Source organism: Mya arenaria, chromosome 3 (assembly GCF_026914265.1).
Source record: "Mya arenaria isolate MELC-2E11 chromosome 3, ASM2691426v1".
Classification (NCBI taxonomy): domain Eukaryota; kingdom Metazoa; phylum Mollusca; class Bivalvia; order Myida; family Myidae; genus Mya; species Mya arenaria.
This window is the reverse complement of record NC_069124.1, coordinates 50124689-50150893: the sequence shown is the minus strand read 5'-3', so window position 1 is coordinate 50150893 and position 26205 is coordinate 50124689. Positions and strand designations below refer to the sequence as shown.

At 34.2% G+C, this 26205-nt stretch overlaps 1 protein-coding gene across 2 annotated transcripts in view; it reads left to right on the top strand.

The window, feature by feature from the left end:
- The first annotated feature begins 784 nt into the window (after positions 1–784).
- Positions 785–26205, top strand: part of LOC128227439 (protocadherin beta-2-like) — an 83385-nt gene continuing 57964 nt past the window's right edge. Inside the window, exons 1-6 of one of the 2 annotated variants that reach the window (XM_052937981.1) lie at positions 785–889; positions 5389–5437; positions 8455–8510; positions 8940–9045; positions 13814–13916; positions 23894–23972. The gene's annotated coding sequence lies outside the window, so the exon portion shown is untranslated. Of the gene's footprint in view, positions 890–5388; positions 5438–8454; positions 8511–8939; positions 9046–13813; positions 13917–23082; positions 23411–23893; positions 23973–26205 lie in introns of those variants that run through there. The other variant, XM_052937982.1, reaches the window with a different exon arrangement.

Sequence of the window (26205 nt, the reverse complement as noted above, 5' to 3'; positions counted from 1 at the left end):
TCATCAGTTTCTACAGTTATTGCTAGAAAGATGGATGGTAAAACCGTTAAATACTTAAAATAACTATATTAATGCTACATGAAGCATGATTTAAAACTCATTAGTGTTCGAAGCAGTGAGAAGAATTAGTGTTTGCACAAGGTACACTGTACTATTACATTTATTTTATAATAGATGACTTCCTAGAAAAAATTATAGCAAGAAGTCAGTTCATTGGGTATTACTATGCCGTGGACTCAGCTTGGCTTAGGCCATACCAAATTGTTTCTATGTTTAGACAGATAACTATTGGGCTTCTTGATAAATACCCCACTCCAACCAATTGGGGAACAACGGTTTTGACCAAATTTATATCGCTAATGGCGTGAGACCACATTTATTTTTATTATATGTTTCATATAGACACTAACCTGGCTTTTCACTTCAAACCAGTCCCAATTGAAAAACAAGTAACTTGCTGCTGTAGAACAATCCAAGACACAAAATTTAATCACAAGAAAACATAGGGTTGACCATTGCATTTTCTCACAAAATTGAGTAGTAATACATGACCCTGAGGTCAAGACGGAATAAGGTTACAAACAACCAATTTACATAGTTCCACAGGTAATGATTTTTCCAATTTTTACACTGAAAACTATCAGTTTTTGCCATACAGTGTCAAATTATGTTAAGCTCTATGCAAAAAGGCCACCTGTTTCTTCTCTTTCATTCAACTTTAATAAAATATTGATACTTGAACACAAGCACTCTTTTTTCTGTTTTCACATCCGGATCTTGGTCAACGGGGGGCAGATAACGGTCTTGAGCCTAATCGGTGTAGAATAACTTCAACTGCTACGGAGTGATGTCCCTTGACAAGTGTTCTGTTATATAATGCAAGGGAAAGGTATTTTTAATCAAGTTCTGCTTTTCAAGCCTATTGTGTATGTAAAATAAATGCTTGTTTGCACTTCAATGTCCAGTAGAACTTAATAATCACCATAACACTTTCTTGACTGAAACTAAGGTGAACGTTGCACTTTACAAAATTATATAAGGGCGTACAATGTACTTTAAGTAAAAAGTTATCTGTAGCTCTGGAAACATTTAGATTAATTGGTGATATTACTTTGTTTGTAGTCTCCTAATTGCAAAAGAAAAAAAACACTTACTTGAAGTATACCTGATCTTTATAAGTATAAGAAAAATAATCAACACCTTATTTCTAATTAAAATGTTGCCGGTTTCTAAGTAATTAAATACATCATGATATAAACTGGTTACTTCTATGACTAAGTAACACAAAATCCTGTTTGCAAACTAGTTACCATTGCTACCATAAGAAAACGTGCACATTGTAGGTAAGATGACTTGGTTAAAAAAATCTTCATTCTTAGCCTGACTTTGAAGGAATAACTTATATACATTGACTGACATGTCTTGTCATCCAATGGTCACCAAATGTTTTCATGAAGTTTGTCAGCAGATTCATGAATATTAAAAACTTCACAGTAAATAAAACCATGTTCTCCAGGTTGTTAATTTTATTGAAGGAAACCAGGCATGAAATGTCATGATTAAAAGTAAACAGTAATATGAGAGGTCAATGAGTATCTGTTACAAGCCACGCTGCTGGTCAGTTTGACAGTTTGATGAGAAGACAACAAAAATCTGTTACCACAGTAACAAATGTGAGCATTTCCTTGATTTGAATTTGTGTCACATTTAAATCGGTATATGGAGATAGAATCACTGTAAGGATAAATATCTGCAATTTGAATTATATCCAAAAAGTTTGAGGGAGATTGAAATGGTTTCTGTTTTTTTAAAGAAAAAATAGAAAAAAATGTCAAGGCTTGGTGTGTTTGTTGGCAGCATTTTTTTTACCTTTGCCATTCTTCATTTGAAGGCTTCAAAGCAATAATTCCATCCATATCTTTCGTCTCTATTTTCTATGTGAATGTAAAGTCATTGTTCTGCAGTGAAACTGTCTGGTTGTAATGGATGGTAGTGCTTGACTCTGGTGGACTTGTCACATCTCCGTCACCCAACAGCAGATTTACAACCCCACATTTATTGTTTTATGTCAAACTTCTGAAAAAGAGTGAATGTTTAAAATATAACGGTTTTGTAGTTCTTGATAACCATTTTGATGAAGTTGTTCCATTTTTCTAATAACAAATCTCTGGCTATATATGTCAAAATGCTTTTTGGAATGATGATGGAACACATCCGACACGGCTAACGGTACATAAGGTTGCCTCGTTGACATTAATAGGCAATATGACAGAAATGGCATTATGCTGTTAGAGAATATGTTTGGGGCTCAATGACCTGTACCATTTTAGCATGTCAGAACTTGAAGGATTTGTCAATTTCTTAAGGTGTTGACGTTGCTGTGAAAATATGTTAAACTTGGCCATGACTTTGAAAAAAGTTCAAGATATTCAAATGAAACTTGGTACACATGTTGCCAAAGACAATGAGCACATGTAGAGCAAGTCTCATAACTCTGACTAAAATCATTATTGAGTTATACCTCTTGTTGTGCATACAGCAATTTGAATTATATCCAAATAGTTTTAAGGAGATTGAAAAAAAAATCTGTTTTTTAAAGAAAAAAGTCCAGGCTTGGTGTATTGGTTGGTAGCGCTTTCCATTTTTTTTTTAACCTTTGCCAACTTTCATTTGAAGGCTGCAAAGCAATAATTCCATCCATATCTTTCGTCTCTATTTTCTATGTGAATGTAAAGTCATTGTTCTGCAGTGAAACTGTCTGGCAGTAATGGATGGTAGTGATTGACTCTGGTAGAATTGTCACATCTCCGTCACCCAACAGCAGATTTACAACCCCACATTTATTGTTTTATGTGAAGCTTCTGAAAAGGGTGTATGTTTAAAATGTACCGGTAACGGTTTTGTAGTTCTTGATGACCATTTTGATGAAGTTGTTTCATTTTTCTAATAACGAATCTCTGGCTATATATGTCAAAATGCTTTAGGGAATGCTGATCGAATACATCCGACACAACCACCGGTACTTTAGGCTGCCTTGTTGACATTAATAGGCAATATTATGACAAAAATTGCAAAATGTTGTTTAAAAAAATTTTGGGTACTAAATGCCCTGTACACTATTTAGTTTGTCCAAATTTGAAGGATTTTTCAATTTCTCAAGATGTTGATTTTGCTGTGAAAAAGCGTTAACCTTGGCCATAACTTAAAACCTGTTCAAGATATTCTAATGTTACTTGGTACACAGTCATGTTGCCAAAGACAATGCGCACATGTGGAGCAAGGCCCAATTATTAACTCTTAACTTAAATCATTTTTGAGTTATACCCGTTGTTGACTGAAACAAAAACAGACGATCATCGATGTTTGCTCCAAAGTGCGCATGTTGGCTTATAGTACACTCAAGCTAAGGTAACATTCATACTGTTCATTTCACACTTTATCCAAATGTTCAAGGAGGATTTCTTTTTTTTCTAGTAGTGAGTTTTGAATTAGAAAAATGAGTTTTGAGTTTGAAAAGCAAATTTCGAGTCAAAAAAGAGTTTCCAGCAAAATGTGAGTAATAAGTTTGATAAGCGAGTTTGGAGTTAAAAAAACTTAAAAGTGAGTTTTGATCAAAAAAGGAAATACGCGATACTCGCTTTATATAACTCAAAACTCACTCTTATCAACTTGAAACTCACTACTCGCCAATTAATGAATCTCTTGTTCTCTATGTTTTATGTTGTTTTTTGGTTCAAATTATGTATAATAAGATGACCTCTAACAATGCTAACCTGCAGCTCTCTTGTTCTGTTTGATGTGAAAATAACTCACTAAATATTCATGTTAAATGTCAACATAGAAAAGTCTGATATTGAACAGAGGTGCCATTGTGCATGCATGGGGCTTAATCACCTTCTAGGTGTAATTGCCCCATCTAGATACCCATCTTTTAATGAGCTTTAGGGCTACTAATCATGCCACTTTTGTTTTCTAATCTTGCTTAAGTGCAGGCAAATATACAAACAGTATTTTGTTTAATTCTTTTTTATGCTCTTTTTTTAAAAGCTGCTTTAATATGGACAGTGACATTTTTCAGTTGCTTGGTTAAAAACTCATTTCCTATTCTCAGAGTACAATTTTAAACTAAGTCCTCTTATAAGCTTTAAAAAAAACAATTTAAGATATTTAACAGAAATATCATGGTAAATATAGCAATTTGAAGAGGCTTTTCCAAGAATGTTTTGCAAAATAAAATGATTTGCCGATCCTTATTTGCGGCTGTTTGCAGGTCCCCTATCTCCTATTGGAGATTTTAATTGCTTGTGTTTACAGAGAATCTATAAATAGAATTAAACGTTTCCTACTTATTGGCAGTTCAGTAATGTCAGCAGTCACAGGTATAAGGGCTTGGATTGTCTGTTATTTTTTAGGTATCTGCTGAGCTGTGCAAGGTGGTTCTCTGTAAATAGACTCTTTTAATGGAATTAAATGTTGCACTCCCACATTTGGAACTCCACGAAAACAACCTTGGATGTATGTGGAGGGTTTGCAATGTCAGAAAACTTTACAATTTAGCTATGCTTCAAGTAGTAATTTCAATTCAGCTGTTAAACTTAATGACTTAGCTCTTGGGAATCTTAATTATGTTTGCAATAATACACTTCACTGGCAATCAATTTAAACTTAGATATACAAATACATGTTAAAACACCACATTTAATTCATAATATTATTCAAATTTTACGAAGTACTTCTATTGATGTACAGGCATACATCCGAGGTTGTTTTTGAAAGAAAATGGCCAAGGAGTTCCAAATGGCACTCTCTCAGCTGAAGCCTAATCATGTCAAGGAACGAGGGTGTGAGGCACGAAAGCTTGTGCACATTTTTGGGAGCAGCAATCTCATATCATTATGCTGTCATTCAACTTAATTACAAGAAATATTTCACTCCCTTGTTAACTATTAAGATTTCTTGTTCATCAGTCATTTGTAGAGATAAAATACCCAGATTTTGACACTATCTTAGTGAGATTTTAATTACTCCATTGTCTTGATATTGGGGGTTCTTTCAATGTCATGGTCCTGTGATAGCCAAGGATCTTGGCTTGACAGCTATACCATACACTGATAAGCCACAGTCTGGCTGGGCTCACATTTCAGGGCTTATTAATGGGAAATTTCAGTAAAACCACAGTTTAGTGTCAATTTCATGGCCGCTTATCTGTAATGGAACTGGTAACATGATTTCTTGGAGATATGGTATACTTAATAAAGATTACATTAAATTGAAAAATGGCAATGACTCTAATTGTTTGTTACAGATATTCATGAAATGACAAATAACCGATGTTTACCCTTTTTACCTGTGTCAAATGTAATGTTTGAAATATTCTGTTCATTTCAGGGTATGGGGAAATTATGACAGCATCATTGAGGATGACCAACCAGGGCTGGTATTCTGAAAACATTTTCTTAAAGCTGCACTCTAACAGATTGAGCGGTTTGAGAAATTCTCTTTATCTTTTTTTGTCTGAGAATGAACTGATTTTTGCATCAATGCTGGCAATTCAGTCATTTAAGTAAACTTACAATGGAGTGGCTTTCAATTGTTTGGAAAATTGCTGTAACGTTGTTTTACAGTGTTTGTAATGCTTTTAGCCATTAATTTTCAAACATTATTATTAAAAAACTGTGATCTGGTCTTTTATTAACATTATTATATAACTGGTTTTCAGACGTTTTATGCAAAATTTGGCCCATTCCTTAATTTTTTTTTGTCAATACAGTCAATGTTATAGAGTGAAGCAATTACCATATGGTATAATCACTCCATAACATCTAAAAAAAAATTTCATTGATTTGATTCCAAATACATACTTATATGTTAAAAAAAACCTGTTAAACTTCTCTTTTAATTAATTTGACTACATTTTTTTTAGAAATTGACTTCCAATTAATGTACTGCCTCAGAGCCATTAAGGTAAACAAACATGATTTAAGTAGGTGTTTGGTTGTTTGTCCTTTAAAGTTCCACCCTCAGAAATTGACTGTTTGGACATTATTTATTTTTTTGTCTCAAAATCAGCTGAAGGCATCTATGCCTTCAATTCAGTTATATATATAAGATATATCAAAATAGAACAGGTGCCAATTTATTTACAAAACTGCTGAAATTTCAGCAATACAACATCAATTTTGGAAGGTAAATATGAAAAACTGTAATGTGATCTTTTGTCAGCAGTTTTATATTGCTGGTTTCCAGACATATGCGCAAAAATTTGCTCATTTCAAGACAAAAAATAGATAATTTGTCAAAATGGTCAATCTGTGAGAATGCAGCTTTAATTGGTAACTTTCCATGGAAAGAACAACCTTTAATTCAAGGGGACAAATGGACCCAGTCATTTCCTTCCTTGGTAAAATAAGTAATGGTATTAGCACCATATGCATCATTTCAGACAGTCTTTTTGCTGATTGATAATCAAACATAAAAATTCCTTGCAGTGTTTATTGAGCTCTGATGGACATCGCAGCACCCCACCCAGCGGGCAGTCTGTGAGGTGGACATGAAATTGTCAGTGTTGTTTTTATGATGTTAGCCTTGCTGTGTCCGGCTAATCTGGCCGCCATCTGTCACTTGGTATGGGGAGGTGGCAAGTTTGCTTTGTGAGGCCAAATAAAAACATTTTGTGTCGGGTAACAATATCGTCTGCAGTGAATAATTTTTTAGACAAATCTGAATTATACGGTTTGATCAAAAGATTTACCATACTTGGAGCTAATTAAGATCTTGTACAATGTAAAATGTAAAACATTGTTTCTATGCTACCATTTATAGAAACAATTTTGTCAGGCAATGCAGTGCAGCTGAGACTGAGTACATGTATAGTTATATAAATTGCTTGGCCTTTTTCTTGTAGTGTTTCAGTGCTGGTCACTTGGTGTTGCTTGTCATGTTTTGATGCACTCTTCATATTCATTATGATTAATTGGCATGAAGAAATACAAATTACATGAGATCACTCTAATGCCTTGTCCTGCATTAGTCCTTTTGTCATTTGCACATAGGGTGTGATTCATCATTTGGATATTGTTTTTATTGTGTTTTGACATTGAAAATAAAAAGAACATGTTACTGAAAGGTTGTGAATCCTTATTGCCGAATATAGCACAAAGGACTGGGTATATCTTTGAATTGGTCACATTCATACATATAACTGAGGTTTTAATCTTGATTGATGTTGCTTTGCTGTTTTTGTTCAGCTAACATTTGCACATAACTCTTATCTGTCTTGTCTCATTCTTCAATATGATTGAATTTTTGAATTCTGAAGTTTTTATGTTGTGTGTATTCTGAAGGAAGTCCCATAACTCTAAAATAGTTGTCTAGTTATTTCCCTTGACTGAGAGTAACAGACAAGCCTGCAGTGTTTATAATTAAGGCAAGTTCTTTGTCAATGTTTCTTGACTTTGTATTAAAATTGGAAAAATAACCAGGCGTTAAATGTCCATATAATGTTTGGCCTAAATTGAAGCATAAATTTTTAATAACGTGATAGCCAAATAAGGATTCTGCACCAATAAAATGTTCTCAATTTGATGTTCAGACTCTTTGTTTGTAATACTTGCATCTGGTGTTTCTGGGATGAGCAGATAAATGAAGTCATAAACCATGGTGCCCAACTGGCCGTACATTTCTGTGGTCAATTCCTGAAAGGTCAGTCTGTCCCCTAGGTCAACTGACCACTACTGACTGCAGTTACCATGACAAATTGCTTGTCCTTGCCCAGAGCATGTTCACACTGGTAAATGTCAGAGCCCCAGTGTTTTATGGGCTCCTGGGCTTCCTGTAATGGTTCCAGTGCTGATATAAGTGGTGTGGGTCTGACCCTAGGGTCAACAGAAAGAGGAAGTAAGCCCATAACTGGTATCTGGAAAATGGGGCAATAAGCCTTTGATGTAGGCTCTGGGTGGTAAAGGTTACACAAGCCCAATATTTTTATGAGCTAAAACACATGCTTTGGCATTAAATTGGTGATTTTGCTGGAATTTCTTATTACTGGTTCAAATAATGTTACTGTACTTTAATGATCAGAAACTTCAAAGTATCTAACAAAACACCACCCAAAAGTCAAGAAAATAAGAAGAATAAATAAGAAAAAATAATTGAAATTCTAAGCTGTCCTGAAACTGATATTTTAATATGGTGCAAAAGTAAAAAACAACAAAAAACAACAATAACAAGACAGTCATAGCTTAAAAGAAGAAATAGTCTTCAGATGCCGTGCTACAAATATAATTGCTTTCTCTATGGTTGTTGAAAAGTATTTTGTTAAAAAGGATACTTTTTGTAGAAATAATTAGCAGAGACATGTTATGTTAAATAGAGCTATCAGGAGTTGCCAGGCATCTCAAAGCGCTAATCTCCACAGGTGAAATCGGATTTTTATGAAAGTTTTTGCTTTCCAAGGAATGGGAGCTGTCAAAGGATGATTCCGCAACCCATCAGCCCCTGACAGTGATATGGTAAGTATTGAAACACCGGGAATATTTTGGCGTCAGTGGCTTATTAGTCTAATTAATAGCTGATTTATAGCGAAGTTTCTGTTTTCTGATGGTTCCCATAACTTCATGATGCAACCCATGGTTTTACTCCTATATAATTATGTATCCTGGTTTTATATTGTGTTGAGGGATGTTTTCATTTCTTCCCATTCTTCTTTCTCCAAATCAGTAAAGTTGAAACCCGTTAGCTCGATATTACTTGGCTTGATTTCCTGGTTGGTTTAAACTTGATGTAAAGGACAAAGTATTTTTGTAATTAATGTAAGCATTCCAGCTTGGCTCAATATTTGCGAGGCTCTCAATATTTTGGCCAGTCCCCGGAATAACGAGCCAACGGGTTTCAACTGTATTCTGAAATTGTTTTTTTATTTAACACCCCATACGTTTCAGGCCCCACCAACCACTAACAGTGCAGCTGAATGCAGAAACATGTAGAGTGTGTAAGATGTTAACCGGAGGCAGATGGTTAGCGCCAAGGTACACCTTACCCAAAATGGTACGACTTTGACCCAGAAATCAACATTTTTAGCTTTTCTGTGTTTTGAAGGAAACAAGTTGAGGTATTATGATAACTTTGGTATTGTTTAGTTTATAGGGTTTTAAAGGTAGTTTGTTTATCTTGATTGTGATGAAAGCTGACTGATTATAGAATCACTCTCTTGTCCATTTCCTAGGAAGAAACCAGTACTGGTTGTCATTTTGAGAGGTAATGAGAAAGTACCCCTGGTGGGGATCCAACACACAACCTCTTTGATGAGAGGGGAACACCTATACCACTAGACAACTTTCACTCTTCTTTGGTGTTGTTGTCGGCATCATTGGCGTAGTTGTACAAAACCGTTAACTCTTCTTCATTATTTTTTTCAAGATATTAAAATGAAACTTTTAATGCCTTTGCTCGAGGAAACATGTAAAGCAAAGCCCATCACTCTTGCATTAATAATTGTTGAGTTATTCCCCTTGTTTGGCTAAATAATATACAAGAGCATTGGCATTTGCTCCACATGTATGAAATCGAACCTGAAATCATGAATCAGATATGCAAACATCTCAACCATCATTTATCATTCTTTGCTGAATTTTATATTGCCCTCAATAGCTTGACAGACATTTTGGGAACACTTTCAGGAGTCTATCCAGGATTTGACTTTAGAATGGGCGCACTTTAGGGGCACCACCATTCTAAGGAATCCTCAAAATGGCACTAAACATGGAAAGTCCTTACGAAAAAAAGACTAAAACGGTGCGTTTTTTGTAACTTCTGTACAATAGATCTTCGATATTGACATAAAATGTTCACTTGGATTGAAGGGGGGCGAATGTGTGCCTGTGTGATTCATTGTGAGCCCTTATACATCACCTTATGCAAGTTATACAAGTTTATGGTGTCCCTCGGAATACCTTTCTTGGCAAGTTAAGGTAAGAATATTCATGATGCTTTGTTACAACTATTTCTTCAAGTCAGTATTCATTCAGGTCAAAGTATTATGAAGATTCTGCCAATTTTACACACAATAATAGTAATAATAATGGTCCTATTCAGACATATTGTGGTTTGTTTACATTTTGTCTTCAGAAAAAAATCAGGCCTGGAATTAAATCTGTGATTTATCTATTTCATTCTCTGTGATGGATTCAGGACAATTATTTTCTCCCCTGTCAGACATAATCAGATTTGTGACTCTTCAAAACCCAGCCAAGTGTTATGTTTCCAGTGAGTATGGGAGACCAAGTGTCGCAGAAGCCTACCAAATATGTCTCAAAGCCACTAGTTTATAGACTTTCAAAGAACATTTTCCTTTCAATATACTGTATGTGTTTGTATGTGGCCCACTGTAGCATTGTCTGAGCTTAGGGGTACACTTTATAGGTAATGACATTAACTTCTACATGTAGCTGTCTCATCAATTCTTGTGATGATTTATGTATATAATGTGTGTTGTTTCAAAGAACTTTCATTAAGTGATAAAGTTAAATTAATTGATCTAAAATCATTTATATTTGGTCTATATTCAATAAATGGATTATTTTTCTTTGATAGAAAAATGCAATTCTTGGAAATCTTTTTTAATTTTTGTACACACAAGATTATGTTTAAGGTTGACTATTTGAAGAATGAGGAGAGCTATACTACTCACCCGCACTTTTAAGTCAGTATCTCAGCAAATACTTCATCTATTGCAAAGAAACTTAACACAAGTGTTCCAACCCTTCCAACCTACTTAATTTATCATGTGACATAACTCTTTCTTTAATATAATGCAAATTATGGACCTTCATCATTTATCTTGTAAATTCTGTTTGAGGTTTTGCCGGTATGAAAGCACAGAAAAGTTAGTTTTATCTCAGCAAGATACAAGATACAAGAAACATTAGCGCAATGGGCTATTTACAGACAACTACTTGATGTATTGTATTGAGACATTATACAACTGAACTAAACCATCCATGCATTAAGGCCAGAGTTTTTTTATTTTTCGTTTAAGGGGAAAATTTTAAAAAATAAGCGCCAGGAGGAGGGAATAAAATTAAGAAAAAGATGTCCAAAAATGAGCGTCGAGAAAAAAAAAGAAGATGGATTCTCCGTATTTTTTTATTTCTTTCGGAAAAAATTATAGAATGTATGTATTGAAGTTGTGCACACTTGTTTTGTACTCCATACTGCCTGTTATATAATAGATCTGTATAATAAAGTCAAAACAAGATGTCATTTTCACAAGTAGCCACAATAATGCACCAGTCAATTGTAACCACGCGCCCTCCTCCCAGGTCCGGAGAATAGCGGGGACTTTGACTTTCAGTCCAGCCAATCCTTGGTAAAATCCCCGCCCTGCGAAGAGAAAGTACTGGTCAAATCCCAGCCAAATTCCCCCGTACCTTGAGGTAAGGCTCTTTCCCCACTATTTTCGGCGCAAAAACAAAACCACCGCATTCACTAGGCACTGCGGGGCCACCTGGAAGGTAAAAACACGTCCCATTTCTCTCATTATCCCCTATATACCCAAGGACCTCGGGGCCATGGTTACAATTGACTGGTGCATAATCTGGTGCATAATGCACATTTAAGGAACTTTTTTTAACATTTGGATATTCATTTTACTCCCTAAACGCCACAAGTCAACTGATTCACCATTAATGAAAATATATTCTTCAACTGTAACTCCACAGTATTTAACACTGCACGGTTAAATAAAAATTACACATACATTATTATATATGAATGATTTTAATATGAGCATCTATACTTTTGTAGTGCTTTTGATAGTCACTGAAACTCTCACTAGCAAAACATAAAGCATCTGGCATATTGTTTGTGTCTAAAATGTTGATTTATATCATTTTTGGTTCATATATTGAGATAAACACACATATGAAGAAATTTAATGTCTTTGAGATACAAGAAAAGAAACAAGGTATGTAACTCAAACTTACCAGATTTCACAGTAGAGTCCATTTTTTATAGATTCTTAATGACAAACGCACTTATTTTATGAACAACAGTGTATCAGTCTTTAAACTAAATCCACTTTCGTAAAAGGCGGCCATTTTCCTTACAAGCGCTTAGATGATGATAATAAGCAAGTTTCAAGTTTTGTTTTCATCATGGCATATAATATGCATGTGATATCACAAAACAATGTAACATATTTCAGTTGACATCATAAGCACGAACCACCGGCTCCGCCATCTTGGAAATTGTGCGCGATAATTTTTGTTGTTGTGAAATTAGCATTAGGTTAAATAACACTAAATTTTATTTTCGTTCAAAATAAAGTTAGGAATTTAAATCTTTTTCTTATTTGGGTTTTGCAATATTCAGGTACGGCGCTCCCGTAAAACGAAAAATAAAAAAACTCTGGCCTAAATGAAAATTATGGCCCTTTATTATTCCAAATTTTGAGTAAGGTTTTACAGCCATATTTAAGTCAATATCTCAGCGCAAACAATATTGCATTGCATTGAAACTTAGGACCTATGTTCTTAACTATTTTAAATTAATAAAGTGTAAAAACTGTATCGTTTATAGAATTATGGCCTGTGATTATTCAGGTTTTGCATGTATAAGTCAATACCTAAGCAACTACTTGATGTATTGCATTGAAACTAAATACAAGAGCTCCCAATCATCCAACCTACTTAACTTAGCATGGCAGATAATTGTCTTTCATATGCCCCTTTACTAGTTGATTTGGGAATTATTTGACTAGGGAATTTTTAGCTCTACTGGCCAAAGGCCAGAAGAGCTTATGCGATGGTAATGTGTACGTAATATGTGCATCCGTGCGGTCGTGCGTCCATGCGGTTGTGCGTCTGTAAACAATTGGTTGTAAACACGATACAGTCTTTAGTTTTGATTGTATCTCTATGAAACTTGTACAGTATCTAGATATCCATTAGAGCTCGGTTCCTTTCGAAAACCTAGATAAATGCCTAGATTATGGGCCATGAAAGTTTTAAAGAAATGCTTTCTATTTTTAGCCAGGTCTGCATGAGCGAATTCTATTTTTAGCCAAGTTTACATGTACATGTAAATTCAAGTCTAGAGTTAAGGGAGACAATTTGCAAGTCTAGGATTTTGAGAGACAATTTGCTTTTTGCTTCTGCAGTTGATTTTGTGAATTACTCTGCCTTGTTCTTGTTGAAAGCCCAAAGGCCATTTTTTAGCTTTAAGTTCTGTAGTTTGCGCATTCATCTTAACAAAATTGGTTGTGAATGTTTAAGTTATGCACCTGGTGTCATTACCGGCCACACCCAGGGTTCACAGGTTTGGTAAACATAAATCTGGAAAGGTTTGAAAATCTTTTTGTGTGTTCGTGCATCCATCTCAGCACAATTGATTGTGAATGTTTGTTCAAATTGATCAATGTTGTCTTAGGATGCCATTGACTTTGACCAACTTTTTTTAACTTTTAAAACTACAGAAATTTTTACTATGAGTATGAGTACAGTTTTGAAAGCATTTTTTTTTGTCAGATGACTTTTACTTGGCACATATTAAAATAGTTCATGCAACTAATCTGCTTACAATACTTTCTGGGCTCAGATGTTGAACGTGCTACGTTTTCAGGTAACCCAAACACAAAACATAAACTATATGTCTGTTGCCTTTTACCCATACATACATGCTGTAGATTGATATGACCACAAAAGCCATGCCAGTAGAGCATAGGCCCTTTTGGGCCTCTTGTTGTTAAAAGCGGGGAAATAGTCGAGCATACTTTTTCTGTGCTAATTGTTGTCACCAGCAATCTTTCTATTATCAGAGATGGTTGAGGGAACATTTGCAGTCAGTAAAGAGCAGATTGAGGAGGAAATTGAGGACACACTAGCCACAGTCCTGGAAAGGGCCTAGGACAATGTGAGGAGGTATTCTTTCTTGGGTAATGAATGAGGCAATCAAAAACATTAAAACCATGAATGGAAACTTCCTTCCATGTCTATATGGATGATTATGAATGATCGCAAGCAGCGGGATTTCATCTGAGATCATATCTGTGATAATAAGTGGTGAATTTCTTCGGTACTTACCCTACGTTTTTTTATGAGGCAAATGAGCAGGACGGATGCGTAATGGATTAAGATTATATTCATTTACTTAAGCTGGATTGTGAATACAACCGTAAATTGATATGAATCACTGTGTAGACCACCTTCCTGGCAGAAACTAGTACCAGACAAATTATAGTTTCCTTTTTGTGAGACCAGGAGAACATGCTCCTGGTCACTGGTGGGGTTCAAGCAGATGAGTTCTTTGGTTAGAAGCGGACACCTTCGATTCTTTTTTTTGCAACCGGTTGTATGGCGAATAGAATCTCAACTATACTGTTTTTGTTGATGATATGTGGTTGTGGGCCGATTATCGGCGGTTGTTGATTAATCGTTACTGGCGGCTGAAGGTCGACAATTAGCGACAACATTTGGCAGAAATCAATTAATCGAATGATGTTGTTTGTAATTGTTTTGTTGACATTCTTGTGCGCGTTGTTTGTTCGAACAAGTTACAAAAGCTACAAACTACATAAATAATTCACTTTTTTGTTTTATTTCATTCTTGAGCCATGCAACAAGTGTGGTTTAATTTATCAGTACTTAATCACTGGATGTGAAATCTCACAAAATGTGTTCTTTTAAATTATCTGATAATTATCGGTTTATCCGATTGATTAGTCGGTCTGTCTATCTGCATAATTGATAATGCAAATCCAGCTTATTGCCAATCACTAATGATATGTCTGTCATAATGTGGGTAAATATATTTCAGAAAAAGAAGGCAATTATATTACGGCATAAATATGCTACAAGGAATAATTTAACTTTTCAAAAGTGCAAACAAACTTGCCTCTGTAAATGTTGCGGAATCATTGTTTGCATTTTCTAATTAAGTTCATTAATTTGATGCACGAGGTTAAAATAATTATCTATTGCAAACAAAGTGCAGCTGCCTTCATGTTTTACTGTATAAAAACCTCAAATGTGTGAATTTTAAAGCATAATCGCGAGTACTTGCATTATTTTCTAAGCTTAATGATAACAATAGCAGTTGTGAAATGAAGAGTTTACTTAGATGAAATGCTATTAGTATTATTTTAATTGAGATCAAAGACCATTCCAACCTTTAGCTCCTTATTAAACGATCTTCATTTTAACATGGAATTTGAGGCCATAAGTGTGGGGTTGAAGATAAACACCAATTGTACCCCTTTAAACATAATAGACAGACAGAATTATATGCATTCAGTTCACACAAAATTGATTCCTTTTTGAAAACATTCTTCAAATTAAGAATAACAGGTTCAATGTTACAAGATAAACATTCTACTATTTACAAATCTGTGAAGAACAAATTTCTGACAATTTTATTGTAAAGATACACAGATGTTGGGCTTTCACTGCAGTTAATAGTTTGCTTAAGATCCATTAAGATGTTTTCAATTTTATTGAAATCACTTGCTTCCATTGTAATTTAAAGAGTTTCCAAATTTAGGTAAGTGTTTTGTAAACTTGAAATTTATTTGATGCAGTATTGACGTAAAAAATGTAATAGTTACCCACACCTGAACCATCAGTTTACAAAGTTCAGAAACAACCTATTCCGTAATTGTCATTTTTTGTTGTTCAAACATTTATAACAAAATTTGTAACAACAACACTTGATCTGAGTTAAGAATAAATCAATCAATCAATCAACAAAAAAATGAACGATTTATTCAACCATCAAAGAAACAAGTAACAAATCATACAAAATGATAAATGGATGAATGAACAAATAAGTAAACGATTAAATGGAAAAATAGATAAGTACCAATAAATAAATTAATAGATAATTAAAAACAAAAAAGGTAAGATAATGAACAACATGATCGAAAACCATTGGGGTTTTTCTTTTAATTGTTCTTGTTGATACTCTTTCAAATTTTCTTTATTTAAATGACATTCATTTAAAGTAACTCCTATTTTTGTAATTGTATAAGTGAATAAGTGAACATAACCTGATCGAATACCATTTATGTTATGATATGTATGTAGTGGTTTTATCCAATACCAGTATATCTTTGAAAAAAGATTATATTTAAATAAAAAATAAAAAATCACAATTGTTAATAAATCTTAAAAAAGAAAAAAAATGGAAATAATCTATCTTTTCTTGTTTTTTCCATAATTTTGTTTTTGATACTTCAAGCTTTGAAGTGACTGATCAGTGTTAACATTCTCCATGTTTTGAAACCTGACGACATACCTTATGTCAGGTGGATGTCACAAACGTTCTCTGTAATAGCCATTATCTTGTCATCTCGATGTTTTCCGTCCACGGCACAATACCATGCTTTGATTGGTCAACACCACAGTTGTAATGATTTAATTTAATTTAATAATGACTTCTTTGTTGATAAAAAAAAAAACACTCGATGAAATGTTAAGCTATGGTGGTGGTTTGTAAGGTCATTTATACTCGCAATCGGGCCTTGCACATTCTGCAAGTGCTCCCACAAGATTTTTAGTCATTTTAGGTTTTTGGAGCAAAGTGCAAAGCCAGAATATGTAATCCTGGTTTGAGCTACCCTCACAGGTTCTTTAACGTGCACCAGCTTATAGCACTCTGACACGGGACCCCCATTTAATATCCCTCCCGGAAGACGATTATCGGAGCATGTTTTTTAGTGGTTCTGCGGGAATCTTATGTGCGACTCCTTGATTGACAGTCAAATGTGTTACCATCAGACCAGGGATCTGCCACGAAGAGCTATATCATGGCCCTATATACTTATATGTATAGTTTATACGTTGTAGGTCTGTGCCTATATATTGTTAAAAACGGATACCCGTTGTTTATGCTTGAAATAACTAATTACTTATAATGTTTGAAACAGTGTTGAATATCTATTTTCTTTCACTGAAAATAGCTATAAACCACCAGAAAGCATGTAATATATATATTAATTTAGATGATGTGGGAGTAAGAAAAATAATATAACGACTTAATAATTGTGGAAAAATTTTAGAATAACAAACTATTATGTTAAGGGCTGTACGAAACTAATATACGTGGGCATCTCTAGATTGATTTAAGGAGGGATTTATTTGTTGGCCATTAAATTCCTAAAAGCATATATAAATCTTTATATGGAAATATAATGATACTGCAGCATGTTTATTGTTTTATAATGATCATGAACATCTCATGCTCATCAAAGGTATCATGACATTTACTCTGGAGATAACAAGTTGACATTTTAAAAGCATGACTATTTTCTAAACACTGATCAACTTTATCTGCTGTTAAGGCTTGAAATTGTTATCATCATTTGATGGAACAGAAGAAAAAAAATTTACTAGATTTTCATCCCCGCCCGCCCCCACTTTTTTTCCGCAGCCCCTTAAATTTTATTGACTCCAATAAAATGTCTGGGAATTGGGTTTATTCATAACTACGGTGTCTATGTATAACATTCACATGTAAGAACGGAGAATTGTTACGTTTGTGGTTTGTCTAGAAACACACTTATAACTATGGTCCCTCATGCAATAAAAAAGAGCATGAACACATATTAAAAGGTGAAACAGTCATCTAAATAATAAAATGTCTCTCCCCTTCCCCATTTAAAAATAAAGATGAAAATTTAGCAATTAATTTAAATTGGCTTAAATCATTATCAATTATACCTTTGTCATTTATAGTTTGCAATAATATGCGGTATATACGGTAGTTTTCTGTGTAGTGGCAATTTAAGTGCATTGAGAGTATTCTCTTTGGCTAATGCAATATATGGGAAAATCTTAGCTTAGAAATTCCATTTTTAAATTCTAAAATGTCTCTGACCCTGTCTGACCTTGATAAAAGAAGTTATATCTATGCTTGTCGCATGGTCCCTTTCTTGTCTGAACAATTCCCTCTTTACATGGAAATCTTCTGCATTTAAACTTGCAGGTTACAACCCCCCACCCCCTGTGGAATTCTTTTTCTGATCTAAGAAAGTATGTGTGTCAAGAAATTCGCAATCAATTTGGTTGAATATGGAATGAACTGTGAAACATTTACTGGGGGTGTTTCTTTCAATGTCAGACATTGTCTTTAGGTCTCTGAATAAGGGATTCAGGAGAAGTGATTATTTAATCCAAAGATGTAGATTGAACAAGTTGAGTTCTGTTTAATTGCTTTGTCTGAGAAAATTAATTAAACTTTGTAACTTGCAGATTTGCTAAGTACATTTAGCAGTAATGAAATGAAAGAGAACTTCATTTGTGCTCAAGATATCTCTTATTTATTGAAAGATCTCCTTACATTAAATTCATAACAATTCAATAACCTGTATGTATTACTTGTAATAGGTATATAAAGCAAGATCTACTACTGCCATAAATGTCCTCTAATACCATTTTGCCATACTAAACGACTGAACAGTATGGATATGAATGACAGCTGCTGCGTTCATCCATCCCATGTTTCAACGTGTTTGAACGCGGTCCAGTGGAAAGTCACAGGGTTGAGTGCCCAGGGACAGGCTGTTTTCTGCCACTGGCTCTCGTAAAACATGACAATGACAATGTTTTCTGACAGTTTTAAACATGAGTTCCTTTGTAACTTATGATCAGCTCCAGGTTTATTTGTCCTCATAGTAGTTTTTGTAGTAACACAGTGTCCTCCCTCAGTTTTTGTTTGACCTGCCGCTGACAAAATGTTTTTTCTATAAATTTATGATGCTGTTTTGACAGTACACACTTTTGCTGCGATTGCAACGGTGCAACCGTTGACTGTCATTTAAAAAGCATGTCGGGACTATTGCAACAGTTGACTGTCAGTCAGAAAGCTTGTCAGGACTATTATGGCATTTGTATAAGTCTTATTATATGCGTGAATGTTCTCAAAATGTCAAGACTTATATCATTGTAGTGTACGCTAAATTACCGAAATACGACGATAATTATCGAAATTCACAAGACAGTTATCGAAATATGCCTTATATACAATTTTTTGTTTGTTTTTTACTTCAATATATGTTATAAATACTTTACCAACCTCAATTTTTCGGCTCTGATTTTGAAATTCTACCGCTGCGTGCTATCTTATATATTAAGGGTTTTTACCCCCGTTTTTCCAACTATTTTTTGCCTGCGTCCTATCTATGCTAGCATCCTATACATGATATAATACGGTATTTGTTTGGTAGGAAAGAACAAAAAGTTAAGGTGGGAGTTTTTACCCCCTTTCATTATGTAAAAATATGTATTTTTCTGGCATAACCATTCATTTGATTTAACGTTGTATTGGGTTGAGAGTGACCTAATGGTATGTCAGCCTTTCACCCACAGGTTGTGAGTTCAATCTATAATCAATCAATAACTTTTCATAGCCTCTTAAAAAGGACATAGTACTGGTTTCTGCCAAGGAAATGGATTGGAGTGGGATGATATAAGCTATGGGCTTTCTTTACAATCAAGCTAAAATAATTTAGTATATAGTAAAGTTTTCTTGCATCAATTCACCTTATTTCCTGGCAATACCATTCATTCGATTTGATATGTTTTCTTGTCCAACTTTATAATGGCCAATAGTCTCAACTAACATAACCAATACAGATTTATATCAATAAGGCTCACAATTTCCTCGTCAAGACTGTCTTGCAGATTTTTTTTGGACATGGCGTAGTGACCGCAAACGCAATATACTCACACCTACGTCCGTATTTGGCGGGGCAGGATTTGTCACCATCCTGTAATGAGATAAAAGAGACGAGCATGGGATCCTAGGCGTTAAAACTTATGAGAAACCCAGCCACTGAAACTTATTCCTAGGACACAATTTAATAAGCTGGCCACTTGATATGTTTTGTGAGACAGCAAATCATTTGAGCATGATCTGTTTTGAGATTTTTTCAACAATCTATCAAAACATTGGTTGTATACATTTCAATGGACTCAATGAAGTGGCATGTTTCAGGTATCAAAATGTTATTATTTTCTGTGTTTTCACTATTTTGTTTCCCAGTTTTGCACTAAAATGTGATTATCAGAAAATAATATAGAGAACTATGTCAAAACATGGTGTCGGAGTTATCTTGGTATTATTGTAAGAAGTGATATGATAAAGACTGAATTGTGAATTTTAATTGTATAATTAAGGGTTTCAGGAACACCCACATTCAAGCTGAACAGATTAAGCAAACCTCAATAGCCAACGCCAATAGCGACATTTGACCATTTGGGTTTTGTATAACTCTCGCCTGGTATTTACCTATTTATCTTCTGGCCCATTAGTAAACCATTTATCATTTTGTGAAATATCACATTGAGAAAGAGTTAATAATTGATGAAAATTAAGACAAATTTGCCCCATAAGTCATAATATTGGCCATAAACTGCATATGAGTAGTAGCTCAAAGTACAATAATAGCCCATGAAATGATGGATATATATCATTACAGTATATAGTGTAGGCATTTTCCAGCTTTTTAAAAAAATGGTAAATAAACTCCATAATATTATCAAACTTACTAGAGTGACATGTATTTGACATTGCAGTTTGAACCTTTTGTAAAAATACAACGAAAACTACAGGGACAAGTCCAGTAATTGAAAATCCAAGAAGAAGCCCTGTTCTGAGGTACAAGACACTGGCATAAATCAACAATGAACTAGAGAAAAGCCTTGATACTGTTGTCTTCATTGACCATTTATCAGCTTTTACTAGGGAATTCATGTTTAAGTTACTTACACATGTTTACAATGGTGACAGGCATAAATGTAATTTTGTAGTTAGTCCTATTACTCTGACTGAAATTTATTGAAGTTATCCCCCTTGATTTGTGGGGATCAGCATAATTTGTACAGTTTGGATCAAAAGAAATGCTTCTACTAGTTGTTATGTATAAAATAGAGGTGCACCTCTATCTAAGTTTGAGGTGCACCACTGTCCAATTGACATGCCCCTTCATCTATATTATTTAGCCATGCACCAATATCTATATAATTTAAAGGTGCACCTCTATCTAATTTAGACATGCATGTCAAATTATGGCGGTGCATATATATTTTCAAATAATAAAATAGAGGCTGCATCTCTTTTTTTAAACCTACACCTCTATCTCATAAAAAGAGGTGCATCTTTATATTTACACTTTCACTTTTGTTTTATAGAAAGAGGTGCACCTGTTGAATTAAACCTGCAACTCTTTCTCATAATGAAGGTGCATCTATATAGTTTAACCTTCTACTCTATCTCATAAATAAAGGTGCATCTCTATATTTAAACCTGCAGCCCTTTCCCACAAATAAAGGTGCACCTCTATGTATAAACCTGCACCTCTATCTCATAAAAAGAGATGCACCTTTATATTTACGTCTTCACTTTTATCCCATAGAAAGAGGTGCACCTGTTAAATTAAACCTTCACCTCTATCTCATAATAAAAGTGCATTTCTGAATTTAAGCCTTCTGCTCTATCTCATAAATAAAGGTGCATCTCTATATTTAAACCTTCTGCTCTATCTCATAAATAAAGGTGCATCTCTATATTTAAACCTGCAGCTCTATCTCATAAATAAAGGTGCATATCTATATTTAAACTTGCACTACTATCTCATAAATAACATGAGGTGCATCTTTATGTTTAAACCTGCAGCTTTATCTCATAAATAAAGGTGCATCTCTATATTTAAACCTGCAGCTCTATCTCATAAATAAAGGTGCATCTCTATATTTAAACCTGTAGCTCTATCTCATAAATAAAGGTGCATATCTATATTTAAACCTGCAGCTCTACCTCATAAATAAAGGTGCATCTCTATATTTAAACCTGCAGCTCTACCTCATAAATAAAGGTGCATCTCTATATTTAAACCTGCAGCTCTACCTCATAAATAAAGGTGCATATCTATATTTAAACCTGCAGCTCTACCTCATAAATAAAGGTGCATATCTATATTTAAACCTGCAGCTCTACCTCATAAATAAAGGTGCACCTCTATATTTAAACCTGCAGCTCTATCTCATAAATAAAGGTGCATATCTATATTTAAACTTGCACCTCTATCTCATAAATAACATGAGGTGCATCTTTATGTTTAAAAGTGCACCTCTATCTCATAAATAAAGGTGCATATCTATATTTAAACGTGCACCTCTATCTCATAAATAAAGGTGCATCTCTATCTCTAAACCTGCAGCTCTCATAATCTCATTAATAGGTTGCACCTATAAATTTAGACCTGCACCTCTATTATTTTCTCCTCTTTTGTTGACTTTAATCAACTTTGGACCCAAATGATATGCCATTACTGTGCTCTTGACTCTGAAAAGTTTCACTGCAAAGGAAAGTAATGGCAACATTAAGTCTTAGTTGTTATTCAGCAAACCTCAAAGGTTTACATAGTTCCCGGAGAGGGACTGCATTGAAAGTTTCAGATAAAAGACAAGAATTGAATGTCAGGCTCTTTGGAACCTATTAACTGCCTATGGGGGTATATGGAAGAATGGAGGCATTAACAGTCTGATTACTCGGGAAGTACTGTCACAGTTCATAGTTATTATAGACAGCTATAAGGCACGAGATTACAATTAAATGTGTTTGTGTTCAGATCCTTTTTTTTTTGCAAGCAAATCATATTTCTTAGTTTGTTATATTTTTATATGTTCATGCACAATCTTAAAATTTATTTCGATTGATCTCATAACTTTTATATCTGTATTCTGAGGCATATAAAAACTGTTTTTTACAAGATGGAGATATTCCAAGCCTTATTTTAACAATTGACAGAAGAGCTGAACATCTTTACTAGAATTTTTAATAATTATTCAGCGGGTTATACTTCATGTATAACATGGATTGAAATTAGCTCAGTCCTCAGTGAATCTGAGCATTGTAATAGCTGAAGAGCATACAGTTGTGGAGCGTAGCTAAACGTGAGCTGTAATTGTATTGGTGAGCCAAGTGTCCCGTCCAGTTTACGATTATTGGACTGGATGGTATTTAATACAGGTGTCAGAAGGAGGTGTAGTAAAAGTAGAAATACACTGGAAGAAGTGAGGGCTGTTCCTAGGTGCTGGGACTTTTGCAAAAATTCAATATTTCGTCATTTTGGATGTACTCTTTACTGAAGTTTATTGCTGCTGTAATAAATTGTTAAGAAATGTACAAGACAAGAGATTGAATGTTTGTGTTTTGTCTGATAGAGTGTTAGAATTGATTAAACGTTGGTGACACTCTCCTGCGTGCTGTTTTCGATATAATTATTTTTGTGATTTAAACTTAGTTGGTAATGTGACTATTGTTTCTGATTCTGATGTCAGTTTCGGATGCGTTGAAGGCTGTGAATAGGATGGTTGGATATAATTAAAATATTAATTGAAAAGAATCTGCGAGGAAGGTAGGTCTCCCATCACACATGATATATATGTAGTTAATTAATCATTATATCATATCATTTTTATTTGCATTTATTCTTTAATTATGTTTGTTAAGTGGTTATTTAAAAAATAAATTGAAAAAAGAGATAAAATTTTAGAAAAGTACTAAGTTACTTAAATATTGCATAAAGAAAATTAGTTAAAGACATGAAATTTTAATATAAAAAAAATAAATTTTAGGATAGACGTGACTCATTTGATACTGAAATAATTAATAGATATTGTCTTAAACAAAATGTATACTAATTACATAGTGACAGGGATTGTTTTAAGTAATCATTCGTTAAGACATTCTTCATTTAACATGAATTATAAATTATCCTTACATTTATGTAATAATGAACCAGCCCGGTGGACAGCCACTTACTTTGTAAGTCACCATTGACAAATTGCCATTGTTATAAGCCATATTTGATATGTATTTACATTTGATATTTTTTCAGGTGTGTTTAGTATTTAAAAGTTACAACTCTTGCAGTCCAAATTTGGGTGTCGCAGCAGAACAACAGACCATCATACAAGGTATGCTTGTAGTTGGTATGCTTGTAGTTGGTATGCTTGTAGTTGGTATGCTTGTAGTTGGTATGCTTGTAGTTGGTATGCTTGTAGTTGGTATGCTTTAGTTGGTATGCTTGTAGTTGGTATGCTTGTAGTTGGTATGCTTGTAGTTGGTATGCTTGTAGTTGGTATGCTTGTAGTTGGTATGCTTGTAGTTGGTATGCTTGTAGTTGGTATGCTTTAGTTGGTATGCTTGTAGTTGGTATGCTTGTAGTTGGTATGCTTGTAGTTGGTATGCTTTAGTTGGTATGCTTTAGTTGGTATGCTTTAGTTGGTATGCTTGTAGTTGGTATGCTTGTAGTTGGTATGCTTGTAGTTGGTATGCTTTAGTTGGTATGATTGTAGTTGGTATGCTTGTAGTTGGTATGCTTTAGTTGGTATGCTTGTAGTTGGTATGCTTTAGTTGGTATGCTTGTAGTTGGTATGCTTTAGTTGGTATGCTTGTAGTTGGTATGCTTGTAGTTGGTATGCTTGTAGTTGGTATGCTTTAGTTGGTATGCTTGTAGTTGGTATGCTTGTAGTTGGTATGCTTTAGTTGGTATGCTTGTAATTGGTATGCTTGTAGTTGGTATGCTTGTAGTTGGTATGCTTGTAGTTGGTATGCTTTAGTTGGTATGCTTGTAGTTGGTATGCTTGTAGTTGGTATGCTTGTAGTTGGTATGCTTGTAGTTGGTATGCTTTAGTTGGTATGCTTGTAGTTGGTATGCTTGTAGTTGGTATGCTTGTTGTTGGTATGCTTGTTGTTGGTATGCTTGTAGTTTGTATGCTTGAAACTTGGTTTTATCATGTATGTTCATGCTTCCAAAATTGCAAGCATGCATTTAGTTACCTCATCGTTTGTCTGTCCGTCCAAATTTATTCGTAAAGTTTTCTGATGTTGGGGGACCCTGTAGATACCAGGATGATAGTGTTCAGTCTTGTGCCTCCACCAATGGGATTGATGGACAGCTTCACGTATAATCATCATTCAGAAGAGCTCTGACAACCAAAATCCAGTTAGGAATGTTACAAAAGACGCCAATTTTTTATTAAGTTAAGAAAACAGCTGCCAAGTTTTGATTTAGTCATTTATTGGTTTAATTAAGTGAGTTGCATGTTCACTGCATGGATTATATAAAGGCATTCGCAGGGCATTTAACATTGAACACTAAGGAGTTTGCATTTATTTTGATCAAATAAGCAATAAGAAGTTACACGACCCCAGAGTCTGCTCAGGAACCTAACCCTTCTTGCAGAAATCTTGAAATAATTATAATAAAGGCTTTTTTTTAGAGTTTCCTTCAATCATTTTTCACAAATGGATGATAGTTGCTAAAATAGAATGGAATATTAATTATGATACCTTAAAAAGTGATGAAGTGCATCAAAGTCAGTGTAACATGGAAAACTTCATGATCTTACATTGGGCCAATAATATTGTTCAGAAATTTGTTAAAGTTAACAACTTGATTAATGACATCATTGTTAACTTTGAACCATGTCACATTTTAAAATACAAACAAGTTAAGCTGAAATAATTGTCTCCAATATTGTTAGAAATACAGCAGATCACAAGTGTATCCATTAAAATTCCTGAGCAGTTAGATTTGAAAGTTGACAACGATGAAGCTGCACTCTCACAGATTGACCATTTTAACAATTTTTTTTATCTTTTGTCTTGGAAAGAGCAATTTTTTGCGTAAATATCTGCAAACCAATGATAATTATAAGATTGCTGACAAAAAATCAGATCGAAGATTTTCATATTTCCATTCGAAAAATAATGTTTTATGGCTTAAACCGTTACTGACGGTTTAAGAAAAATGCATAAAACATCAATTTTTGTACTTAAATATAAAAATATCTGATTTTTTGTCAGCAGTCTTATTTTATAACTGGTTTCAATGGATTTTCGCAAAAATTGGCTCGTTCCAAGACAAAAAATAAAAAAGTTGTCAAAACGTTCAATTTGTGAGAGTGCGGCTTTAACGAGTTTGTTAACGTTAACAACATTCTGAACCATCTGCCCATTGTCTCTTCACCTCCACATCCCTTACATCGTCTTTGTAACATCTTAAGTGGAAAGTCTTCTCTTGATCCTTAAGAACTTCAATAAAACATACTGAGATGGTTGTGCATTATTGATGCATAAATCCATTGCAAAGGCAATTTGGAAAGTCATGCATCCAACACACACAATAACAACAAACTTGTAAGG